This window comes from Rattus norvegicus, chromosome 13 (genome assembly GCF_021556685.1).
Source record: "Rattus norvegicus strain SHRSP/BbbUtx chromosome 13, alternate assembly SHRSP_T2T, whole genome shotgun sequence".
NCBI lineage: Eukaryota > Metazoa > Chordata > Mammalia > Rodentia > Muridae > Rattus > Rattus norvegicus.
The window spans coordinates 86,024,759-86,043,791 of NC_141546.1; the positions used below are offsets into that span (position 1 = coordinate 86,024,759).

A 19,033-nucleotide genomic window follows, 5' to 3' on the forward strand; every position below is an offset into this window, starting at 1 on the left:
TGTCAGGACGAGAGGCTGGTGCCACACACCCGGGCCGCCCTGCGTGCTGTGGGGACAGACAGGGGGCCTGCAGGCCGGGGATCCGGCCCGGGACCTGGAGGTACTCTGGCGCCTAGCAGCGTCCCGTCGTCGGTGCTCTTCTGGCAAGGTAAAGTTCGGCGGGCGAGGCCCGCAGCTCGAGCACCCAGACGCGGCCAGACGAGGCCAGACGGGCGCCTGCCCCGGCGCGCCGTCCGCTGAAGCCCGCTTGCGCGCGCCTGGGCGCCGGTCGCCGGTCGCCTGCGAGGCGAGCGGTCTACGCCCCAGACCTGCTGTCAGGATGGCCGAGCGGTCTAAGGCGCTGCGTTCAGGTCGCAGTCTCCCCTGGAGGCGTGGGTTCGAATCCCACTCCTGACAAGCTTGCCTTTTGACACTCCACCGCACTCCATCCCACCGCGAAAGACCCGACTCCGAAGCCTTCCCTCACAGACCTGCATCTGCAGGAGAGCCCTCCCCTCAACACCAACCAACCTCTGCCGTTGGGGAGCGGGGGCGGGGGGTGGTCGTGTTGCGTCGGGTGGGAGAAGGTCGAGTGAGTAGGAGATAGGACCTGAGCACCCGGGTGACCAGCCAGCCGGGTGCCAGCGCCTTCTGTCCACAGCAAACCTCTGGGGGCCCCGAGTTTCAATCCAGCACACCGAAGCCCTGGCCTCCTCGAAGGACCCTGTGCCCGCACTACAACAAGCTCTCCTCGCTCGCTTCCCACGAGTGTGCACACACCAGACACGCGCCAGGAGCGCGCGTAGGAGCGCGCCAGATACGTGCCAGTCAGTGGCTTCCAGGCGAGGCGAGGTACACACCCCACGACCTCAGCTAGAGGCCTGGACACTCCTCGTCCCCTCTGTCTGACCCAATTGGCCTCTCCTGACCGCTGATCCATCCATCTTTCCACCCATGCATCATTCCATCCATGAGTCCTTCCGAACAACCAGATATACAACAATGGAACCGTCCGACCGACCGTCCGTCCGTCTGTCCGTCCCTGCGTGCATCCACGCAAACAAAGGTCCATCCATCTATCTATCCATCGATCTATCGATCCATGCATCGATCCATGCATCGATCCATCCATCCATCCATCCATCCTTCCATCCATCCATCCATCCATCCATCCATCCATCCATCCATCCATCCAGGCGGGCAGCCAGCATTCGGAGCTAGGGTTCCTGGAGTGGCAGCAAGGGCAGGCTGTGAGAGCATCAGGTAGTAAGTGTGTTCAGGGCATGGGTGGTTCAGTGGTAGAATTCTCGCCTGCCACGCGGGAGGCCCGGGTTCGATTCCCGGCCCATGCAGAGTCCAGTCCCTTTTGGTCCTCACGCGCACCTTCCCTTCGCCCACCCTGGGCCGCACAGGGACAATCAATCACAGGACACTCCAGTGTGTCAACTCTACAGTGCTGCCAAACACCGCTTCACTTCTCCTATCTGTGTCTTCAGTGTGCCACAGCACCACTGTCCGCGCCCTCCAACCTACACACTCACCTGTGCACATCTCTCACTTTGCCATCCCATACACTCCTCCCTCTCTGCTCAGTCGATGCACTCCGCGCCTAAGCGCCTAAGCGCCTCCGAGCATGTGCACAGAAACACAGAGAGGGAGAGAGAGAGACTGTCTCTTCCCAGAGAAACTGTTCTCTCTCTCTTTTATCTCTCTCTCTCTCTCTCTCTCTCTCTCTCTCTCTCTCTCTCTCTCCCACACACACACACAAACACACACACAGATATGGAAGAAGGGAAGACAGACACAGAATACTCCCTCCCATGCGCGCCCATGCCCTTAGATTCCCTCATTCAGAGAGAAGAGTAAGAGAGAGACATAGAGGAAGAGAGGCACACACAAAGAGCACACACAGAGAGAAACGAAAGAAAGAGGGACAAACACACACTCGCCTGCGCACGCACGCATAACACGGACTCCAGAGGCACAAGGGCACACAGTTGATTCCATGTTCCTCCATGCTAAGCCCTCCCTCACTGAACGGTCCCTCAGTGACCAATACTGATGTGTACCCATGGTTGTTATGCTGCTGCTGCTGCTGCTGCTGCTGCTGCTGCTGCAGCTCCTGCTGCTGCTGCTGCTGCAGCTCCTGCTGCTGCTGCTGCTGCTGCAGCTCCTGCTGCTGCTGCTGCTGCAGCTCCTGCTGCTGCTGCTGCTGCAGCTCCTGCTGCTGCTGCTGCTGCTGCTGCCGCCGCCGCCGCCGCCGCCACCGCCAGTGGGAATGGTGATGATGATGATGGGCTTGGTGGAACAGGCTGCTTGACCCATCTCCAGGGTCCTATACCCATTTTTGAGTAAAGACCAGGACCAAAACTTAATTGTGCTGGCTCTTGTTGTGATCAACCTCTGTGACCGAAGGTAAATTGGGGCGAGAATGGCTTATTTCTTCTTATAGCTCATGAGTACCACCCTGGGAGAAGTGGGGAGGACTGGAGGCGGGAGGGGGTGTGTTGGTATGGGTGGTGTGGTGTAAAGGATCTGAGGGCTTCGTGGTTGGTGGACCCAGAGGCAGGAACTTATGCAGAAGCTGTGCATGAGTTCAGCCTCTTCATTCTCTTATCCACCCCAGGACCACCTGCCTGGCGATTGGCACCATTCAGCCATCCCAGCCCATCCCCACCCCCACTCTCCTGCTGGTCACTTGGGGATCCAGACAACCATATCCCCCACACTTGGCTATACCCAGCACCTGAGGAGGGAATCTCCCCGATTCAAAGTCCCTCTTCCCAGATGTGCGCTGGTTTATGCCAACTTGACCAGAACAGACCAGCACAGTTGAGCCCCTTCCAACCTGGCACACAAACGGTTCCCTCATTGTGCCAGAACCTTTTCTTTCCTGCTCTGCCCCAGGAGCTCATCTGAATGCGATCCTCACCATATGAATATGCGCGACCTTTGTCCAACAGTCTATAACCATTCAAACCTTCAAGATCGTCTCCTTAAAACACCCAGAGACTCTTATCGAGGTCAAAGCCCCAATCCCTCCTCAAACCCCTAGTAGTTTAACTGTGTAGACTGTTGGCTCCTTGAATAACATTTTTTTTTCCTTTCGAGATAAACACGAGGGGAGCAAAGAAGAATCAGGGTACAGGCACAAAACTAAAAGCAAATCAAAACCGACGTCTAATTCTCAAATCCCATAGTCTCACGTCTTGTTTTTGCTTGCTCTGTTGTGAGCTGCAAAAGGCTCCAAGGGTCCCTTGGAGCATAGGCAGTGTGTCTGTCTGCTGTGGATCCTTTGGCTCCGTGGGCTCCAAGCCAGGCTGCTTCTCTCCTTAGCGGTTGTCCCTCGGTAGGGATGTCTCCAAGACTCTCACCTCCAAAGGTGACACAGCCTAGGCTGTGCTCTCTTTAGGGCCTCTGCCCCTGACACGGGGGGAGCCAAGCCTGGGCTGCTCCCAGGGACACGGCCCCCCTCCTGTTTTGTGGCTTCTTCTTTCTTCTGCCCTGTTTTTCTTCCACCCTTTCAACACCCTCATACTAGAGAAGAGAGAAAAGGGGTTAAAGAGATAAGGACAGGTTCCCAGAATGAGACCCTGGCCAGGAGGGCAACGTTCTACTTACACTACTTCCCGCTGATTGAGGGAGCCAATTTCTCTGGGAGAGTTCAATATTGGTTGTCAGGATTTCCATGTTGTTACTGCTACTTCTACTGCTTCTGCTACGACTGACACTATTGTCCTCCTCCTCCTCTGCCTCCAGCTCTTCCTCCTCTTCCTCCTCCTCCGCCTCGTCCACTTCCTCCTCCTCCTCTTCCTTCTCCCCCTCTTCCTCCACCTCCTCTCCCTCCTCTTTGTTTTCCTGCTGCTCCTCCTCCTCCACCTACTCCTCCTCCGCTTCCTCATTTTCCTCCTCCTCTTCCTTCTCCCCCTCTTTCTCCTCCTCCTCTCCCTCTCTTGCTTTTACTGCTGGTCCTCCTCCTCCTCCTTTTTCTCCTCCTCCTCCTGCTGCTGCTGCTGCTCCCCTTCCTCCACTTTCTCCTCTTCCTCCTCCTCCTCCTTCTCCTCCTCCTCCTCCTCCTCCTCCTCCACCTCATCCTCATCCTCATCCCCCTCCTCCTTGGACAAATCCATTGTGCAAAAATATTTCATAAACCTTGATTCCAGAAACAAACAAACAACAACACACCCTGCCTCTTTGGGCCCTAACAGTCGCCCAATATTTCAGCAGCTGCCAAAATCCTGCCGGTGCAAGAGCACATCATGGACAGCAGCCCCTTAGCCCCACACCTGGCATGAAAGGGATCTCTCTGGTGGGTTTTTGTTTTTTGTTGTTGTTGTTGTTGTTGTTGTTGTTGTTGTTGTTGTTGTTTTGGGTTTGTTTGTTTTATTTTTTTTTTTTGGTTCTTGTTGTTGTTGTTTTAGATCCATAATTCCAAAATGGTCACTACACCTTTCTGTGTCACTGGGGCTCCCAGTCCAACTGGTCCTGCACCTTCACTAATGTCCTCTATCAGCTTCCCCTTCCTGGACTCCAGTCCTGCCGAGCATCCCAGCTCCTCACCTGCTCCCAGTGATCCCTCCCTTCATGCGTTCCATCCATCCCAGCCTGGCTGGCTCCTGCACATTCTCAAATGCCTGACTAGGGTGAGATGCAGTCTAGGCACCTATGCAACACAGCATCTGTATGTTGACCTTCAGGAAATACTCCCAGAGGGTTTCACCCGGGTCATGCTGCTGTCTCGTTAATCATGGCTACTTTCTCAGCTCCAGTTGAACAACATCAATGATTGTCCACGCTGAGGCGAGGTCTCACCTTGGTGGATCCAGTCTCCTGCTCATTAGTCACAGATGATTCTCCAGCCCGGGCTGACCTGGAACACAGATTCTTAACTCAGAACACCGAATGGCCCCAGCAGAGTCTATCAGGGACTCCCAAGCTGCCCTCTGAGTGGGTGTGGGATGGGATGAAAATGAAAACAACCTCATGAGCACCACCTCAGTCTGGTCATCTGCATGGCTCTCAAGACTCCCTTCCAAGCTCCCTCAGGAGAGCACAGAGAGCTCGGGACCTCCAACTTAGAGCCTTTCCAGCCCAGAGGTCAAAGTCCCTCCACGATCCCCAAAGAGGTAGCTCATCAGGTCTGTCCCAGTAATACCCCACTCCTGGTACCGATTTCAGTCCGAGCTAGACTTTGTAAGCTTGTGATCAGACGCTGTGGCTAAAAGCAACTTGGACAGAGAAGAGTTGATCTCGCCTTAAGGCTGCCACCTAAGTCCCTCCCAGAGGGAAGCCCCAGTAGGAGCCCAGAAGCAGGAAGCCATGCAGAAGTTGTCCGTGGTGGGCTTTTCCCTCCAGGCTGGCTTGCTGCTCCTGCTTTCTTCACAGTTCCAAGAGGAATGTGGATATGCTTTGCAGACAGCACAGATGTCCCGCCTCAACGAACTGAACTGAACCTCCCTCCAACTGCCAGCCCCAGAACATCATACTTATTCATCGTCACACAAAACTTGTTGGATCTCTTCTTTTTCCTCTGCCGAGGAGGCTAAAACAGGTTCCCCGCATCCCAAAGCCCCCAGCCCTGTGTACATATTTCATGAAGGAAAACATCAGGTCCCTGCAACTTTCCTCCTAACTGTGTACTGTTGGCAGTACCTACTTGAGAATGCCAAAGGTTCTGGGTGCTCCAGGACCGTCTTGTGACCCCAGAAGTAGCGCCAAAGCTGCAAAGCCCCCTCGGCCAAACAACCACATAGTTGAGAGGAGAGCATCTCCATCTTCTACAAGGATGTCTTCAGTGTCAAAGAACTTGCTGAAAACAATCGATGCCTACCCTAGAGACAGTGAAAAACAACGATTTCGTTGTTGTTTTTTTTTTTTTTTTTTGTTTTGTTTTGTTTTGTTTTACTCTAGGTATCACGAGTGCACCGGAATTCCAGGACGCCAGAACACCTGCGCGGGAGTGTCAGGTCCTGACTTCAACACCCCAACCCCAACACCCACACCATCGCTACCTTCAGTGGGCTGCTCCGCAGCCAGCCATCGCTGACTGGTCTGGACCCTACCGCGCAGACTTTGCCAGCAGGCGCATGCTAGTGTGATCCTCCTCTGGACGAAGCCCAAGCAGAACAGAGGCACATGCGGATCTTTGCGATCCGCAAGCTCCCCACTCCCACACCCACCCTCACCCCGTCCCCACGCCCCTGTTGGGACACCTGCTGGCGAAGGCTTGCCTGCTGTCTGTTTGGCGCAGCCTCCTCCTCTCGCCCGGCGGCTGCCCGGGGACCGGCCGAACAGTCCCTTCCCGGATGCCCTTAGACTCTGGTGCCTCCCGGTGCCCACGAACCGGAGCCCTTCAGGTGGCAGAAGTGGGCTGGAGTCCGGTCCGGATAAGCATTGTCTGGGCTGTCCCCAGGATCTGCTGGCACTCTCACAAGGCTGCTAGCCATTGAGGTGGAGCTCAGTCCCCAGCTCAGCGCTCAGAATCCGACACTGTTTCCGCGCTGCCTGGCAGGGTCAAGGCGGAGGGATCCGGGCAGGGAGTGATTACCGGTGTGCCAAGGTTACTTTACTGATTCACATCCGCCACTGCAGCAGGCGACACAAGGGTCCTGAGAAACGGTGGCATTACGACCGCCCGCCACGGCCTCTGCTCGACTTAAACCGCCCTTGGGGGCTTTCTGGGAAATCCTGGCTCGCGACGCCCACTGTCGGTCCCTGGGAAGCTGGGTGCGAGAACCAAGCCAGGTGCTTCTGGCTCTGCCGGGAGCATCTGGTTCTCAATAAAACCTGCCCACAGGAACCCCTTCCGATCCTGCAAACATCCCCCTCTCGGTGCCACCACCACCGCCAAGCCCAGCACCAGCACCGTATTCCATTCACCTATAGATTTTCTACCTCCTAAAGATTTTACAAGAACATAAAACAAACAAAAAAAAATGTGTGTATGTGTGTTCTTCAGTATATACTATCACACATATTTATACATGTTTGTATCTATACATACATCATATATAAACAAGTCTAATGTGCGTGCGTGTGTGTGTGTGTGTGTGCGTGTGTGTGTGTGTGTGTGTGAAATGAAAGAATTCGCTACCGATGTTTGAACTGGACGCTCCTTTGTGACTATTTCGGAAAGCTCACTGGGACCACCCTGTCTTGCACGCGATGCACGCTAGGCGTGTCAATCAGGTGATACAGGTTATGCATTCGAGGTAGGTGCGACAGGAGGAGCGGGCTAGCCAGAGGGTTTGTTGGAGAGGTAAGAGCAGGCGATCAGGAGATGGAGTGGTGTTGAGATTCCCTCGGTGGACGAGTGTTTGTGATCCGGGCGGTGTGTGAGAAAGCTCGGCTTGTGATGGTGGCAGGTGAGAGGTCTGGGCTCCAGGGCAAGCAAGGAGTCTGAGCTGGGGAAGTGCAAAGTTGGCGTGTGGTGTCAGAGAGGCTGGTCCGGGATGTTAAGGTAGGCATGGTGCAGCCAGGGAGACTCTTAGGCAGAAGACGGTTCTGTGGTACTGGGTGATGGGTTTCTGGAAAGAAAGAGGAAAAGGGAAAGGGGGTGGAGGGAGAGTGAGAGAGAGAGAGAGAGAGAGAGAGAGAGAGAGAGAGAGAGAGAGAGAGAGAGAGAAATATGGAGGGGAGATGTGGAGTTGTGGTCTTGGTCTGTGTAGCTCATGTACAAACAAAAGGGTCACTCAAAAGGGGTCAGGGTGGTGAGGTGGGAAGTGGAGGGACTAAGAAGAGAGGCTTCCCTGACCGGGAATCGAACCCGGGCCGCGGCGGTGAGAGCGCCGAATCCTAACCACTAGACCACCAAGGAGCGTGGGTCCCATGCTCACGGCTATCAACTCCTGGAAACAGACAGACACACACCCTCTCGGCCACCAGGGCAGACATGCTGCCTGCCTGCCGGCCTGCCCGCCTGCCCGTCTCCTCATACCCGGCCGCCTGATGCATGCTAAGGCCTTAGGAGGCTGGCGTTCTCGATTCTCTCTTGGCCCTGGCCCTGGCCCTGGCGCTGGGCTGCCACTTGCCCCCTGGCCTCTGCCGCTTCCACAGCCAGCACCGTGCGACTTCGGGGACTAGAAACTTGCCCCTGCCGCTTCTCCTCCCGGTGCCCACTACCTGAAAAGGTCTGGCGCTTTCCGATCTTCCCTGCCTACAGTAGAGCCTGGGCCCCAGCTCGGCGGAGCCAGGCTGGGCCCGGGTGGGCGCGTCCTGGGTGAGGACCTTGGCAAAAGTTGGGCACGCTGCGTTGGCCGGGAATCGAACCCGGGTCAACTGCTTGGAAGGCAGCTATGCTCACCACTATACCACCAACGCCGCACAGCCGGACCCACACCCCCACGTCGCCGCCGACTGCCACCACACGGCGCCCAGCGCCCTCGACGCCGCCTACCTCTTACTTGCCTGCGCACCGCACGCACGCACGGGGGACGCCCCAACCACGAACACACCCACGGCTCCTCCTCTCCGCGCTCTTCCTCGGCCTCCCACGCGCGCCTCTCACATGTTCACGCCTTTCCAATGGGGCGCTCCCGTCTCCTGGCTGCTGCAAGACGGCGCGCTAGCCCAGGCCAGTGCGCCAGGGACCGCTCCCGGCAGGCCGCCACCCTGAGCGGCCCGGGCGCCGGTGCAGTCGGCAGAAAAGGGGTTTGAGGGCTCCGGAGAGGCTTTGCTGGAGATTATGGGGCTCGGCGGGCTGACGTGGGTCTGGGTCTGCGCGTGGGGCGTGGGTGGAAGGGCTAGCGCCCGCGGGCCACCTAGGTGTCCAAAAAGGACATCATGTCTCCCCGTCGGGGAATCGAACCCCGGTCTCCCGCGTGACAGGCGGGGATACTCACCACTATACTAACGAGGACGACGACAGCCACAAACACACGCACTCCGTGCCCGTCTACCACGCCAGGGAAGAACCACAGGCGTCCGTCTCCCCCAACGACCACCTCTTGCTCTGCACTGCACCGCAACCCAAAAGACCCCGAAACCCGGCGTCAACACCAGGACCCCGACCCGCAGCCCCGCCAGACCACCGTGTCGCCGGACCCCTGTCCCCGCCGGGCTGGAGACCCGGCCTCTAAGCCACCGGTGCCGAGTGCGAGTGGTTGCGGGCAACACTCGCCGTGTCAGGACGAGAGGCTGGTGCCACACACCCGGGCCGCCCTGCGTGCTGTGGGGACAGACAGGGGGCCTGCAGGCCGGGGATCCGGCCCGGGACCTGGAGGTACTCTGGCGCCTAGCAGCGTCCCGTCGTCGGTGCTCTTCTGGCAAGGTAAAGTTCGGCGGGCGAGGCCCGCAGCTCGAGCACCCAGACGCGGCCAGACGAGGCCAGACGGGCGCCTGCCCCGGCGCGCCGTCCGCTGAAGCCCGCTTGCGCGCGCCTGGGCGCCGGTCGCCGGTCGCCTGCGAGGCGAGCGGTCTACGCCCCAGACCTGCTGTCAGGATGGCCGAGCGGTCTAAGGCGCTGCGTTCAGGTCGCAGTCTCCCCTGGAGGCGTGGGTTCGAATCCCACTCCTGACAAGCTTGCCTTTTGACACTCCACCGCACTCCATCCCACCGCGAAAGACCCGACTCCGAAGCCTTCCCTCACAGACCTGCATCTGCAGGAGAGCCCTCCCCTCAACACCAACCAACCTCTGCCGTTGGGGAGCGGGGGCGGGGGGTGGTCGTGTTGCGTCGGGTGGGAGAAGGTCGAGTGAGTAGGAGATAGGACCTGAGCACCCGGGTGACCAGCCAGCCGGGTGCCAGCGCCTTCTGTCCACAGCAAACCTCTGGGGGCCCCGAGTTTCAATCCAGCACACCGAAGCCCTGGCCTCCTCGAAGGACCCTGTGCCCGCACTACAACAAGCTCTCCTCGCTCGCTTCCCACGAGTGTGCACACACCAGACACGCGCCAGGAGCGCGCGTAGGAGCGCGCCAGATACGTGCCAGTCAGTGGCTTCCAGGCGAGGCGAGGTACACACCCCACGACCTCAGCTAGAGGCCTGGACACTCCTCGTCCCCTCTGTCTGACCCAATTGGCCTCTCCTGACCGCTGATCCATCCATCTTTCCACCCATGCATCATTCCATCCATGAGTCCTTCCGAACAACCAGATATACAACAATGGAACCGTCCGACCGACCGTCCGTCCGTCTGTCCGTCCCTGCGTGCATCCACGCAAACAAAGGTCCATCCATCTATCTATCCATCGATCTATCGATCCATGCATCGATCCATGCATCGATCCATCCATCCATCCATCCATCCTTCCATCCATCCATCCATCCATCCATCCATCCATCCATCCATCCATCCAGGCGGGCAGCCAGCATTCGGAGCTAGGGTTCCTGGAGTGGCAGCAAGGGCAGGCTGTGAGAGCATCAGGTAGTAAGTGTGTTCAGGGCATGGGTAGTTCAGTGGTAGAATTCTCGCCTGCCACGCGGGAGGCCCGGGTTCGATTCCCGGCCCATGCAGAGTCCAGTCCCTTTTGGTCCTCACGCGCACCTTCCCTTCGCCCACCCTGGGCCGCACAGGGACAATCAATCACAGGACACTCCAGTGTGTCAACTCTACAGTGCTGCCAAACACCGCTTCACTTCTCCTATCTGTGTCTTCAGTGTGCCACAGCACCACTGTCCGCGCCCTCCAACCTACACACTCACCTGTGCACATCTCTCACTTTGCCATCCCATACACTCCTCCCTCTCTGCTCAGTCGATGCACTCCGCGCCTAAGCGCCTAAGCGCCTCCGAGCATGTGCACAGAAACACAGAGAGGGAGAGAGAGAGACTGTCTCTTCCCAGAGAAACTGTTCTCTCTCTCTTTTATCTCTCTCTCTCTCTCTCTCTCTCTCTCTCTCTCTCTCTCACCCACACACACACACACACACAAACACACACACAGATATGGAAGAAGGGAAGACAGACACAGAATACTCCCTCCCATGCGCGCCCATGCCCTTAGATTCCCTCATTCAGAGAGAAGAGTAAGAGAGAGACATAGAGGAAGAGAGGCACACACAAAGAGCACACACAGAGAGAAACGAAAGAAAGAGGGACAAACACACACTCGCCTGCGCACGCACGCATAACACGGACTCCAGAGGCACAAGGGCACACAGTTGATTCCATGTTCCTCCATGCTAAGCCCTCCCTCACTGAACGGTCCCTCAGTGACCAATACTGATGTGTACCCATGGTTGTTATGCTGCTGCTGCTGCTGCTGCTGCTGCTGCTGCAGCTCCTGCTGCTGCTGCTGCTGCTGCAGCTCCTGCTGCTGCTGCTGCTGCTGCTGCCGCCGCCGCCGCCGCCGCCACCGCCAGTGGGAATGGTGATGATGATGATGGGCTTGGTGGAACAGGCTGCTTGACCCATCTCCAGGGTCCTATACCCATTTTTGAGTAAAGACCAGGACCAAAACTTAATTGTGCTGGCTCTTGTTGTGATCAACCTCTGTGACCGAAGGTAAATTGGGGCGAGAATGGCTTATTTCTTCTTATAGCTCATGAGTACCACCCTGGGAGAAGTGGGGAGGACTGGAGGCGGGAGGGGGTGTGTTGGTATGGGTGGTGTGGTGTAAAGGATCTGAGGGCTTCGTGGTTGGTGGACCCAGAGGCAGGAACTTATGCAGAAGCTGTGCATGAGTTCAGCCTCTTCATTCTCTTATCCACCCCAGGACCACCTGCCTGGCGATTGGCACCATTCAGCCATCCCAGCCCATCCCCACCCCCACTCTCCTGCTGGTCACTTGGGGATCCAGACAACCATATCCCCCACACTTGGCTATACCCAGCACCTGAGGAGGGAATCTCCCCGATTCAAAGTCCCTCTTCCCAGATGTGCGCTGGTTTATGCCAACTTGACCAGAACAGACCAGCACAGTTGAGCCCCTTCCAACCTGGCACACAAACGGTTCCCTCATTGTGCCAGAACCTTTTCTTTCCTGCTCTGCCCCAGGAGCTCATCTGAATGCGATCCTCACCATATGAATATGCGCGACCTTTGTCCAACAGTCTATAACCATTCAAACCTTCAAGATCGTCTCCTTAAAACACCCAGAGACTCTTATCGAGGTCAAAGCCCCAATCCCTCCTCAAACCCCTAGTAGTTTAACTGTGTAGACTGTTGGCTCCTTGAATAACATTTTTTTTCCTTTCGAGATAAACACGAGGGGAGCAAAGAAGAATCAGGGTACAGGCACAAAACTAAAAGCAAATCAAAACCGACGTCTAATTCTCAAATCCCATAGTCTCACGTCTTGTTTTCGCTTGCTCTGTTGTGAGCTGCAAAAGGCTCCAAGGGTCCCTTGGAGCATAGGCAGTGTGTCTGTCTGCTGTGGATCCTTTGGCTCCGTGGGCTCCAAGCCAGGCTGCTTCTCTCCTTAGCGGTTGTCCCTCGGTAGGGATGTCTCCAAGACTCTCACCTCCAAAGGTGACACAGCCTAGGCTGTGCTCTCTTTAGGGCCTCTGCCCCTGACACGGGGGGAGCCAAGCCTGGGCTGCTCCCAGGGACACGGCCCCCCTCCTGTTTTGTGGCTTCTTCTTTCTTCTGCCCTGTTTTTCTTCCACCCTTTCAACACCCTCATACTAGAGAAGAGAGAAAAGGGGTTAAAGAGATAAGGACAGGTTCCCAGAATGAGACCCTGGCCAGGAGGGCAACGTTCTACTTACACTACTTCCCGCTGATTGAGGGAGCCAATTTCTCTGGGAGAGTTCAATATTGGTTGTCAGGATTTCCATGTTGTTACTGCTACTTCTACTGCTTCTGCTACGACTGACACTATTGTCCTCCTCCTCCTCTGCCTCCAGCTCTTCCTCCTCTTCCTCCTCCTCCGCCTCGTCCACTTCCTCCTCCTCCTCTTCCTTCTCCCCCTCTTCCTCCACCTCCTCTCCCTCCTCTTTGTTTTCCTGCTGCTCCTCCTCCTCCACCTACTCCTCCTCCGCTTCCTCATTTTCCTCCTCCTCTTCCTTCTCCCCCTCTTTCTCCTCCTCCTCTCCCTCTCTTGCTTTTACTGCTGGTCCTCCTCCTCCTCCTTTTTCTCCTCCTCCTGCTGCTGCTGCTGCTGCTCCCCTTCCTCCACTTTCTCCTCTTCCTCCTCCTCCTCCTTCTCCTCCTCCTCCTCCTCCTCCTCCACCTCATCCTCATCCTCATCCCCCTCCTCCTTGGACAAATCCATTGTGCAAAAATATTTCATAAACCTTGATTCCAGAAACAAACAAACAACAACACACCCTGCCTCTTTGGGCCCTAACAGTCGCCCAATATTTCAGCAGCTGCCAAAATCCTGCCGGTGCAAGAGCACATCATGGACAGCAGCCCCTTAGCCCCACACCTGGCATGAAAGGGATCTCTCTGGTGGGTTTTTGTTTTTTGTTGTTGTTGTTGTTGTTGTTGTTGTTGTTTTGGGTTTGTTTGTTTTATTTTTTTTTTTTTGGTTCTTGTTGTTGTTGTTTTAGATCCATAATTCCAAAATGGTCACTACACCTTTCTGTGTCACTGGGGCTCCCAGTCCAACTGGTCCTGCACCTTCACTAATGTCCTCTATCAGCTTCCCCTTCCTGGACTCCAGTCCTGCCGAGCATCCCAGCTCCTCACCTGCTCCCAGTGATCCCTCCCTTCATGCGTTCCATCCATCCCAGCCTGGCTGGCTCCTGCACATTCTCAAATGCCTGACTAGGGTGAGATGCAGTCTAGGCACCTATGCAACACAGCATCTGTATGTTGACCTTCAGGAAATACTCCCAGAGGGTTTCACCCGGGTCATGCTGCTGTCTCGTTAATCATGGCTACTTTCTCAGCTCCAGTTGAACAACATCAATGATTGTCCACGCTGAGGCGAGGTCTCACCTTGGTGGATCCAGTCTCCTGCTCATTAGTCACAGATGATTCTCCAGCCCGGGCTGACCTGGAACACAGATTCTTAACTCAGAACACCGAATGGCCCCAGCAGAGTCTATCAGGGACTCCCAAGCTGCCCTCTGAGTGGGTGTGGGATGGGATGAAAATGAAAACAACCTCATGAGCACCACCTCAGTCTGGTCATCTGCATGGCTCTCAAGACTCCCTTCCAAGCTCCCTCAGGAGAGCACAGAGAGCTCGGGACCTCCAACTTAGAGCCTTTCCAGCCCAGAGGTCAAAGTCCCTCCACGATCCCCAAAGAGGTAGCTCATCAGGTCTGTCCCAGTAATACCCCACTCCTGGTACCGATTTCAGTCCGAGCTAGACTTTGTAAGCTTGTGATCAGACGCTGTGGCTAAAAGCAACTTGGACAGAGAAGAGTTGATCTCGCCTTAAGGCTGCCACCTAAGTCCCTCCCAGAGGGAAGCCCCAGTAGGAGCCCAGAAGCAGGAAGCCATGCAGAAGTTGTCCGTGGTGGGCTTTTCCCTCCAGGCTGGCTTGCTGCTCCTGCTTTCTTCACAGTTCCAAGAGGAATGTGGATATGCTTTGCAGACAGCACAGATGTCCCGCCTCAACGAACTGAACTGAACCTCCCTCCAACTGCCAGCCCCAGAACATCATACTTATTCATCGTCACACAAAACTTGTTGGATCTCTTCTTTTTCCTCTGCCGAGGAGGCTAAAACAGGTTCCCCGCATCCCAAAGCCCCCAGCCCTGTGTACATATTTCATGAAGGAAAACATCAGGTCCCTGCAACTTTCCTCCTAACTGTGTACTGTTGGCAGTACCTACTTGAGAATGCCAAAGGTTCTGGGTGCTCCAGGACCGTCTTGTGACCCCAGAAGTAGCGCCAAAGCTGCAAAGCCCCCTCGGCCAAACAACCACATAGTTGAGAGGAGAGCATCTCCATCTTCTACAAGGATGTCTTCAGTGTCAAAGAACTTGCTGAAAACAATCGATGCCTACCCTAGAGACAGTGAAAAACAACGATTTCGTTGTTGTTTTTTTTTTTTTTTTGTTTTGTTTTGTTTTGTTTTACTCTAGGTATCACGAGTGCACCGGAATTCCAGGACGCCAGAACACCTGCGCGGGAGTGTCAGGTCCTGACTTCAACACCCCAACCCCAACACCCACACCATCGCTACCTTCAGTGGGCTGCTCCGCAGCCAGCCATCGCTGACTGGTCTGGACCCTACCGCGCAGACTTTGCCAGCAGGCGCATGCTAGTGTGATCCTCCTCTGGACGAAGCCCAAGCAGAACAGAGGCACATGCGGATCTTTGCGATCCGCAAGCTCCCCACTCCCACACCCACCCTCACCCCGTCCCCACGCCCCTGTTGGGACACCTGCTGGCGAAGGCTTGCCTGCTGTCTGTTTGGCGCAGCCTCCTCCTCTCGCCCGGCGGCTGCCCGGGGACCGGCCGAACAGTCCCTTCCCGGATGCCCTTAGACTCTGGTGCCTCCCGGTGCCCACGAACCGGAGCCCTTCAGGTGGCAGAAGTGGGCTGGAGTCCGGTCCGGATAAGCATTGTCTGGGCTGTCCCCAGGATCTGCTGGCACTCTCACAAGGCTGCTAGCCATTGAGGTGGAGCTCAGTCCCCAGCTCAGCGCTCAGAATCCGACACTGTTTCCGCGCTGCCTGGCAGGGTCAAGGCGGAGGGATCCGGGCAGGGAGTGATTACCGGTGTGCCAAGGTTACTTTACTGATTCACATCCGCCACTGCAGCAGGCGACACAAGGGTCCTGAGAAACGGTGGCATTACGACCGCCCGCCACGGCCTCTGCTCGACTTAAACCGCCCTTGGGGGCTTTCTGGGAAATCCTGGCTCGCGACGCCCACTGTCGGTCCCTGGGAAGCTGGGTGCGAGAACCAAGCCAGGTGCTTCTGGCTCTGCCGGGAGCATCTGGTTCTCAATAAAACCTGCCCACAGGAACCCCTTCCGATCCTGCAAACATCCCCCTCTCGGTGCCACCACCACCGCCAAGCCCAGCACCAGCACCGTATTCCATTCACCTATAGATTTTCTACCTCCTAAAGATTTTACAAGAACATAAAACAAACAAAAAAAATGTGTGTATGTGTGTTCTTCAGTATATACTATCACACATATTTATACATGTTTGTATCTATACATACATCATATATAAACAAGTCTAATGTGCGTGCGTGTGTGTGTGTGTGTGCGTGTGTGTGTGTGTGTGTGTGAAATGAAAGAATTCGCTACCGATGTTTGAACTGGACGCTCCTTTGTGACTATTTCGGAAAGCTCACTGGGACCACCCTGTCTTGCACGCGATGCACGCTAGGCGTGTCAATCAGGTGATACAGGTTATGCATTCGAGGTAGGTGCGACAGGAGGAGCGGGCTAGCCAGAGGGTTTGTTGGAGAGGTAAGAGCAGGCGATCAGGAGATGGAGTGGTGTTGAGATTCCCTCGGTGGACGAGTGTTTGTGATCCGGGCGGTGTGTGAGAAAGCTCGGCTTGTGATGGTGGCAGGTGAGAGGTCTGGGCTCCAGGGCAAGCAAGGAGTCTGAGCTGGGGAAGTGCAAAGTTGGCGTGTGGTGTCAGAGAGGCTGGTCCGGGATGTTAAGGTAGGCATGGTGCAGCCAGGGAGACTCTTAGGCAGAAGACGGTTCTGTGGTACTGGGTGATGGGTTTCTGGAAAGAAAGAGGAAAAGGGAAAGGGGGTGGAGGGAGAGTGAGAGAGAGAGAGAGAGAGAGAGAGAGAGAGAGAGAGAGAGAGAGAGAGAGAGAGAGAAATATGGAGGGGAGATGTGGAGTTGTGGTCTTGGTCTGTGTAGCTCATGTACAAACAAAAGGGTCACTCAAAAGGGGTCAGGGTGGTGAGGTGGGAAGTGGAGGGACTAAGAAGAGAGGCTTCCCTGACCGGGAATCGAACCCGGGCCGCGGCGGTGAGAGCGCCGAATCCTAACCACTAGACCACCAGGGAGCGTGGGTCCCATGCTCACGGCTATCAACTCCTGGAAACAGACAGACACACACCCTCTCGGCCACCGAGGCAGACATGCTGCCTGCCTGCCGGCCTGCCCGCCTGCCCGTCTCCTCATACCCGGCCGCCTGATGCATGCTAAGGCCTTAGGAGGCTGGCGTTCTCGATTCTCTCTTGGCCCTGGCCCTGGCCCTGGCGCTGGGCTGCCACTTGCCCCCTGGCCTCTGCCGCTTCCACAGCCATCACGGTGCGACTTCGGGGACTAGAAACTTGCCCCTGCCGCTTCTCCTCCCGGTGCCCACTACCTGAAAAGGTCTGGCGCTTTCCGATCTTCCCTGCCTACAGTAGAGCCTGGGCCCCAGCTCGGCGGAGCCAGGCAGGGCCCGGGTGGGCGCGTCCTGGGTGAGGACCTTGGCAAAAGTTGGGCACGCTGCGTTGGCCGGGAATCGAACCCGGGTCAACTGCTTGGAAGGCAGCTATGCTCACCACTATACCACCAACGCCGCACAGCCGGACCCACACCCCCACGTCGCCGCCGACTGCCACCACACGGCGCCCAGCGCCCTCGACGCCGCCTACCTCTTACTTGCCTGCGCACCGCACGCACGCACGGGGGACGCCCCAACCACGAACACACCCACGGCTCCTCCTCTCCGCGCTCTTCCTCGGCCTCCCATGCGCGCCTCTCACATGTTCACGCCTTTCCAATGGGGCGCTCCCGTCTCCTGGCTGCTGCAAGACGGCGCGCTAGCCCAGGCCAGTGCGCCAGGGACCGCTCCCGGCAGGCCGCCACCCTGAGCGGCCCGGGCGCCGGTGCAGTCGGCAGAAAAGGGGTTTGAGGGCTCCGGAGAGGCTTTGCTGGAGATTATGGGGCTCGGCGGGCTGACGTGGGTCTGGGTCTGCGCGTGGGGCGTGGGTGGAAGGGCTAGCGCCCGCGGGCCACCTAGGTGTCCAAAAAGGACATCATGTCTCCCCGTCGGGGAATCGAACCCCGGTCTCCCGCGTGACAGGCGGGGATACTCACCACTATACTAACGAGGACGACGACAGCCACAAACACACGCACTCCGTGCCCGTCTACCACGCCAGGGAAGAACCACAGGCGTCCGTCTCCCCCAACGACCACCTCTTGCTCTGCACTGCACCGCAACCCAAAAGACCCCGAAACCCGGCGTCAACACCAGGACCCCGACCCGCAGCCCCGCCAGACCACCGTGTCGCCGGACCCCTGTCCCCGCCGGGCTGGAGACCCGGCCTCTAAGCCACCGGTGCCGAGTGCGAGTGGTTGCGGGCAACACTCGCCGTGTCAGGACGAGAGGCTGGTGCCACACACCCGGGCCGCCCTGCGTGCTGTGGGGACAGACAGGGGGCCTGCAGGCCGGGGATCCGGCCCGGGACCTGGAGGTACTCTGGCGCCTAGCAGCGTCCCGTCGTCGGTGCTCTTCTGGCAAGGTAAAGTTCGGCGGGCGAGGCCCGCAGCTCGAGCACCCAGACGCGGCCAGACGAGGCCAGACGGGCGCCTGCCCCGGCGCGCCGTCCGCTGAAGCCCGCTTGCGCGCGCCTGGGCGCCGGTCGCCGGTCGCCTGCGAGGCGAGCGGTCTACGCCCCAGACCTGCTGTCAGGATGGCCGAGCGGTCTAAGGCGCTGCGTTCAGGTCGCAGTCTCCCCTGGAGGCGTGGGTTCGAATCCCACTCCTGACAAGCTTGCCTTTTGACACTCCACCGCACTCCATCCCACCGCGAAAGACCCGACTCCGAAGCCTTCCCTCACAGACCTGCATCTGCAGGAGAGCCCTCCCCTCAACACCAACCAACCTCTGCCGTTGGGGAGCGGGGGCGGGGGGTGGTCGTGTTGCGTCGGGTGGGAGAAGGTCGAGTGAGTAGGAGATAGGACCTGAGCACCCGGGTGACCAGCCAGCCGGGTGCCAGCGCCTTCTGTCCACAGCAAACCTCTGGGGGCCCCGAGTTTCAATCCAGCACACCGAAGCCCTGGCCTCCTCGAAGGACCCTGTGCCCGCACTACAACAAGCTCTCCTCGCTCGCTTCCCACGAGTGTGCACACACCAGACACGCGCCAGGAGCGCGCGTAGGAGCGCGCCAGATACGTGCCAGTCAGTGGCTTCCAGGCGAGGCGAGGTACACACCCCACGACCTCAGCTAGAGGCCTGGACACTCCTCGTCCCCTCTGTCTGACCCAATTGGCCTCTCCTGACCGCTGATCCATCCATCTT

The 19,033-nt window shown here is 57.4% G+C and overlaps 2 long non-coding RNA genes and 11 other non-coding genes across 21 annotated transcripts; 5 read left to right on the forward strand and 8 right to left on the reverse strand.

Moving 5' to 3' along the window:
- Positions 1–313: 313 nt before the first annotated feature.
- Positions 314–396, forward strand: LOC134481680 (transfer RNA leucine (anticodon CAG)). Its single transcript has one exon. It is a non-coding gene; the product is annotated as a tRNA-Leu (tRNA).
- Positions 397–1,260: 864 nt separating this feature from the next.
- LOC134481681 (transfer RNA glycine (anticodon GCC)) lies at positions 1,261–1,331 on the forward strand. The gene has a single exon. It is a non-coding gene; the product is annotated as a tRNA-Gly (tRNA).
- Positions 1,332–3,055: 1,724 nt separating this feature from the next.
- LOC148001787 (uncharacterized) lies at positions 3,056–8,415 on the reverse strand. Of its 5 annotated transcripts, none has more exons than XR_015635629.1 (4): positions 6,210–6,499; positions 5,636–5,810; positions 4,792–4,849; positions 3,056–3,516 (listed from the first exon to the last, which is right to left on the reverse strand). It is a non-coding gene; the product is annotated as an uncharacterized LOC148001787 (long non-coding RNA). The 5 variants fall into 5 exon arrangements; XR_015635632.1 differs by having other exon boundaries at positions 3,057–3,516; positions 6,196–6,309; XR_015635631.1 differs by lacking the exon at positions 6,210–6,499 and adding an exon at positions 8,375–8,415 and having other exon boundaries at positions 3,059–3,516.
- Positions 7,724–7,795, reverse strand: LOC134481647 (transfer RNA glutamic acid (anticodon CUC)). The gene has a single exon. It is a non-coding gene; the product is annotated as a tRNA-Glu (tRNA).
- Positions 8,227–8,298, reverse strand: LOC134481648 (transfer RNA glycine (anticodon UCC)). The gene has a single exon. It is a non-coding gene; the product is annotated as a tRNA-Gly (tRNA).
- A 349-nt stretch (positions 8,416–8,764) lies between the features above and the next one.
- On the reverse strand, positions 8,765–8,836 carry LOC134481649 (transfer RNA aspartic acid (anticodon GUC)). Its single transcript has one exon. It is a non-coding gene; the product is annotated as a tRNA-Asp (tRNA).
- A 576-nt stretch (positions 8,837–9,412) lies between these two features.
- LOC134481674 (transfer RNA leucine (anticodon CAG)) lies at positions 9,413–9,495 on the forward strand. Its single transcript has one exon. It is a non-coding gene; the product is annotated as a tRNA-Leu (tRNA).
- Positions 9,496–10,359: 864 nt separating this feature from the next.
- LOC134481675 (transfer RNA glycine (anticodon GCC)) lies at positions 10,360–10,430 on the forward strand. The gene has a single exon. It is a non-coding gene; the product is annotated as a tRNA-Gly (tRNA).
- Positions 10,431–12,085: 1,655 nt separating this feature from the next.
- Positions 12,086–17,426, reverse strand: LOC148001788 (uncharacterized). Of its 5 annotated transcripts, none has more exons than XR_015635626.1 (5): positions 17,383–17,426; positions 15,219–15,710; positions 14,647–14,821; positions 13,803–13,860; positions 12,086–12,541 (listed from the first exon to the last, which is right to left on the reverse strand). It is a non-coding gene; the product is annotated as an uncharacterized LOC148001788 (long non-coding RNA). The 5 variants fall into 5 exon arrangements; XR_015635625.1 differs by lacking the exon at positions 17,383–17,426 and adding an exon at positions 17,290–17,380; XR_015635624.1 differs by lacking the exon at positions 17,383–17,426 and adding an exon at positions 17,109–17,380.
- Trnae-cuc13 (transfer RNA glutamic acid (anticodon CUC) 13) lies at positions 16,732–16,803 on the reverse strand. The gene has a single exon. It is a non-coding gene; the product is annotated as a tRNA-Glu (tRNA).
- Trnag-ucc (transfer RNA glycine (anticodon UCC)) lies at positions 17,235–17,306 on the reverse strand. Its single transcript has one exon. It is a non-coding gene; the product is annotated as a tRNA-Gly (tRNA).
- Positions 17,427–17,772: 346 nt separating the features above from the next.
- On the reverse strand, positions 17,773–17,844 carry Trnad-guc (transfer RNA aspartic acid (anticodon GUC)). The gene has a single exon. It is a non-coding gene; the product is annotated as a tRNA-Asp (tRNA).
- Positions 17,845–18,420: 576 nt separating this feature from the next.
- Trnal-cag14 (transfer RNA leucine (anticodon CAG) 14) lies at positions 18,421–18,503 on the forward strand. Its single transcript has one exon. It is a non-coding gene; the product is annotated as a tRNA-Leu (tRNA).
- The last annotated feature ends 530 nt before the right edge of the window (positions 18,504–19,033 follow it).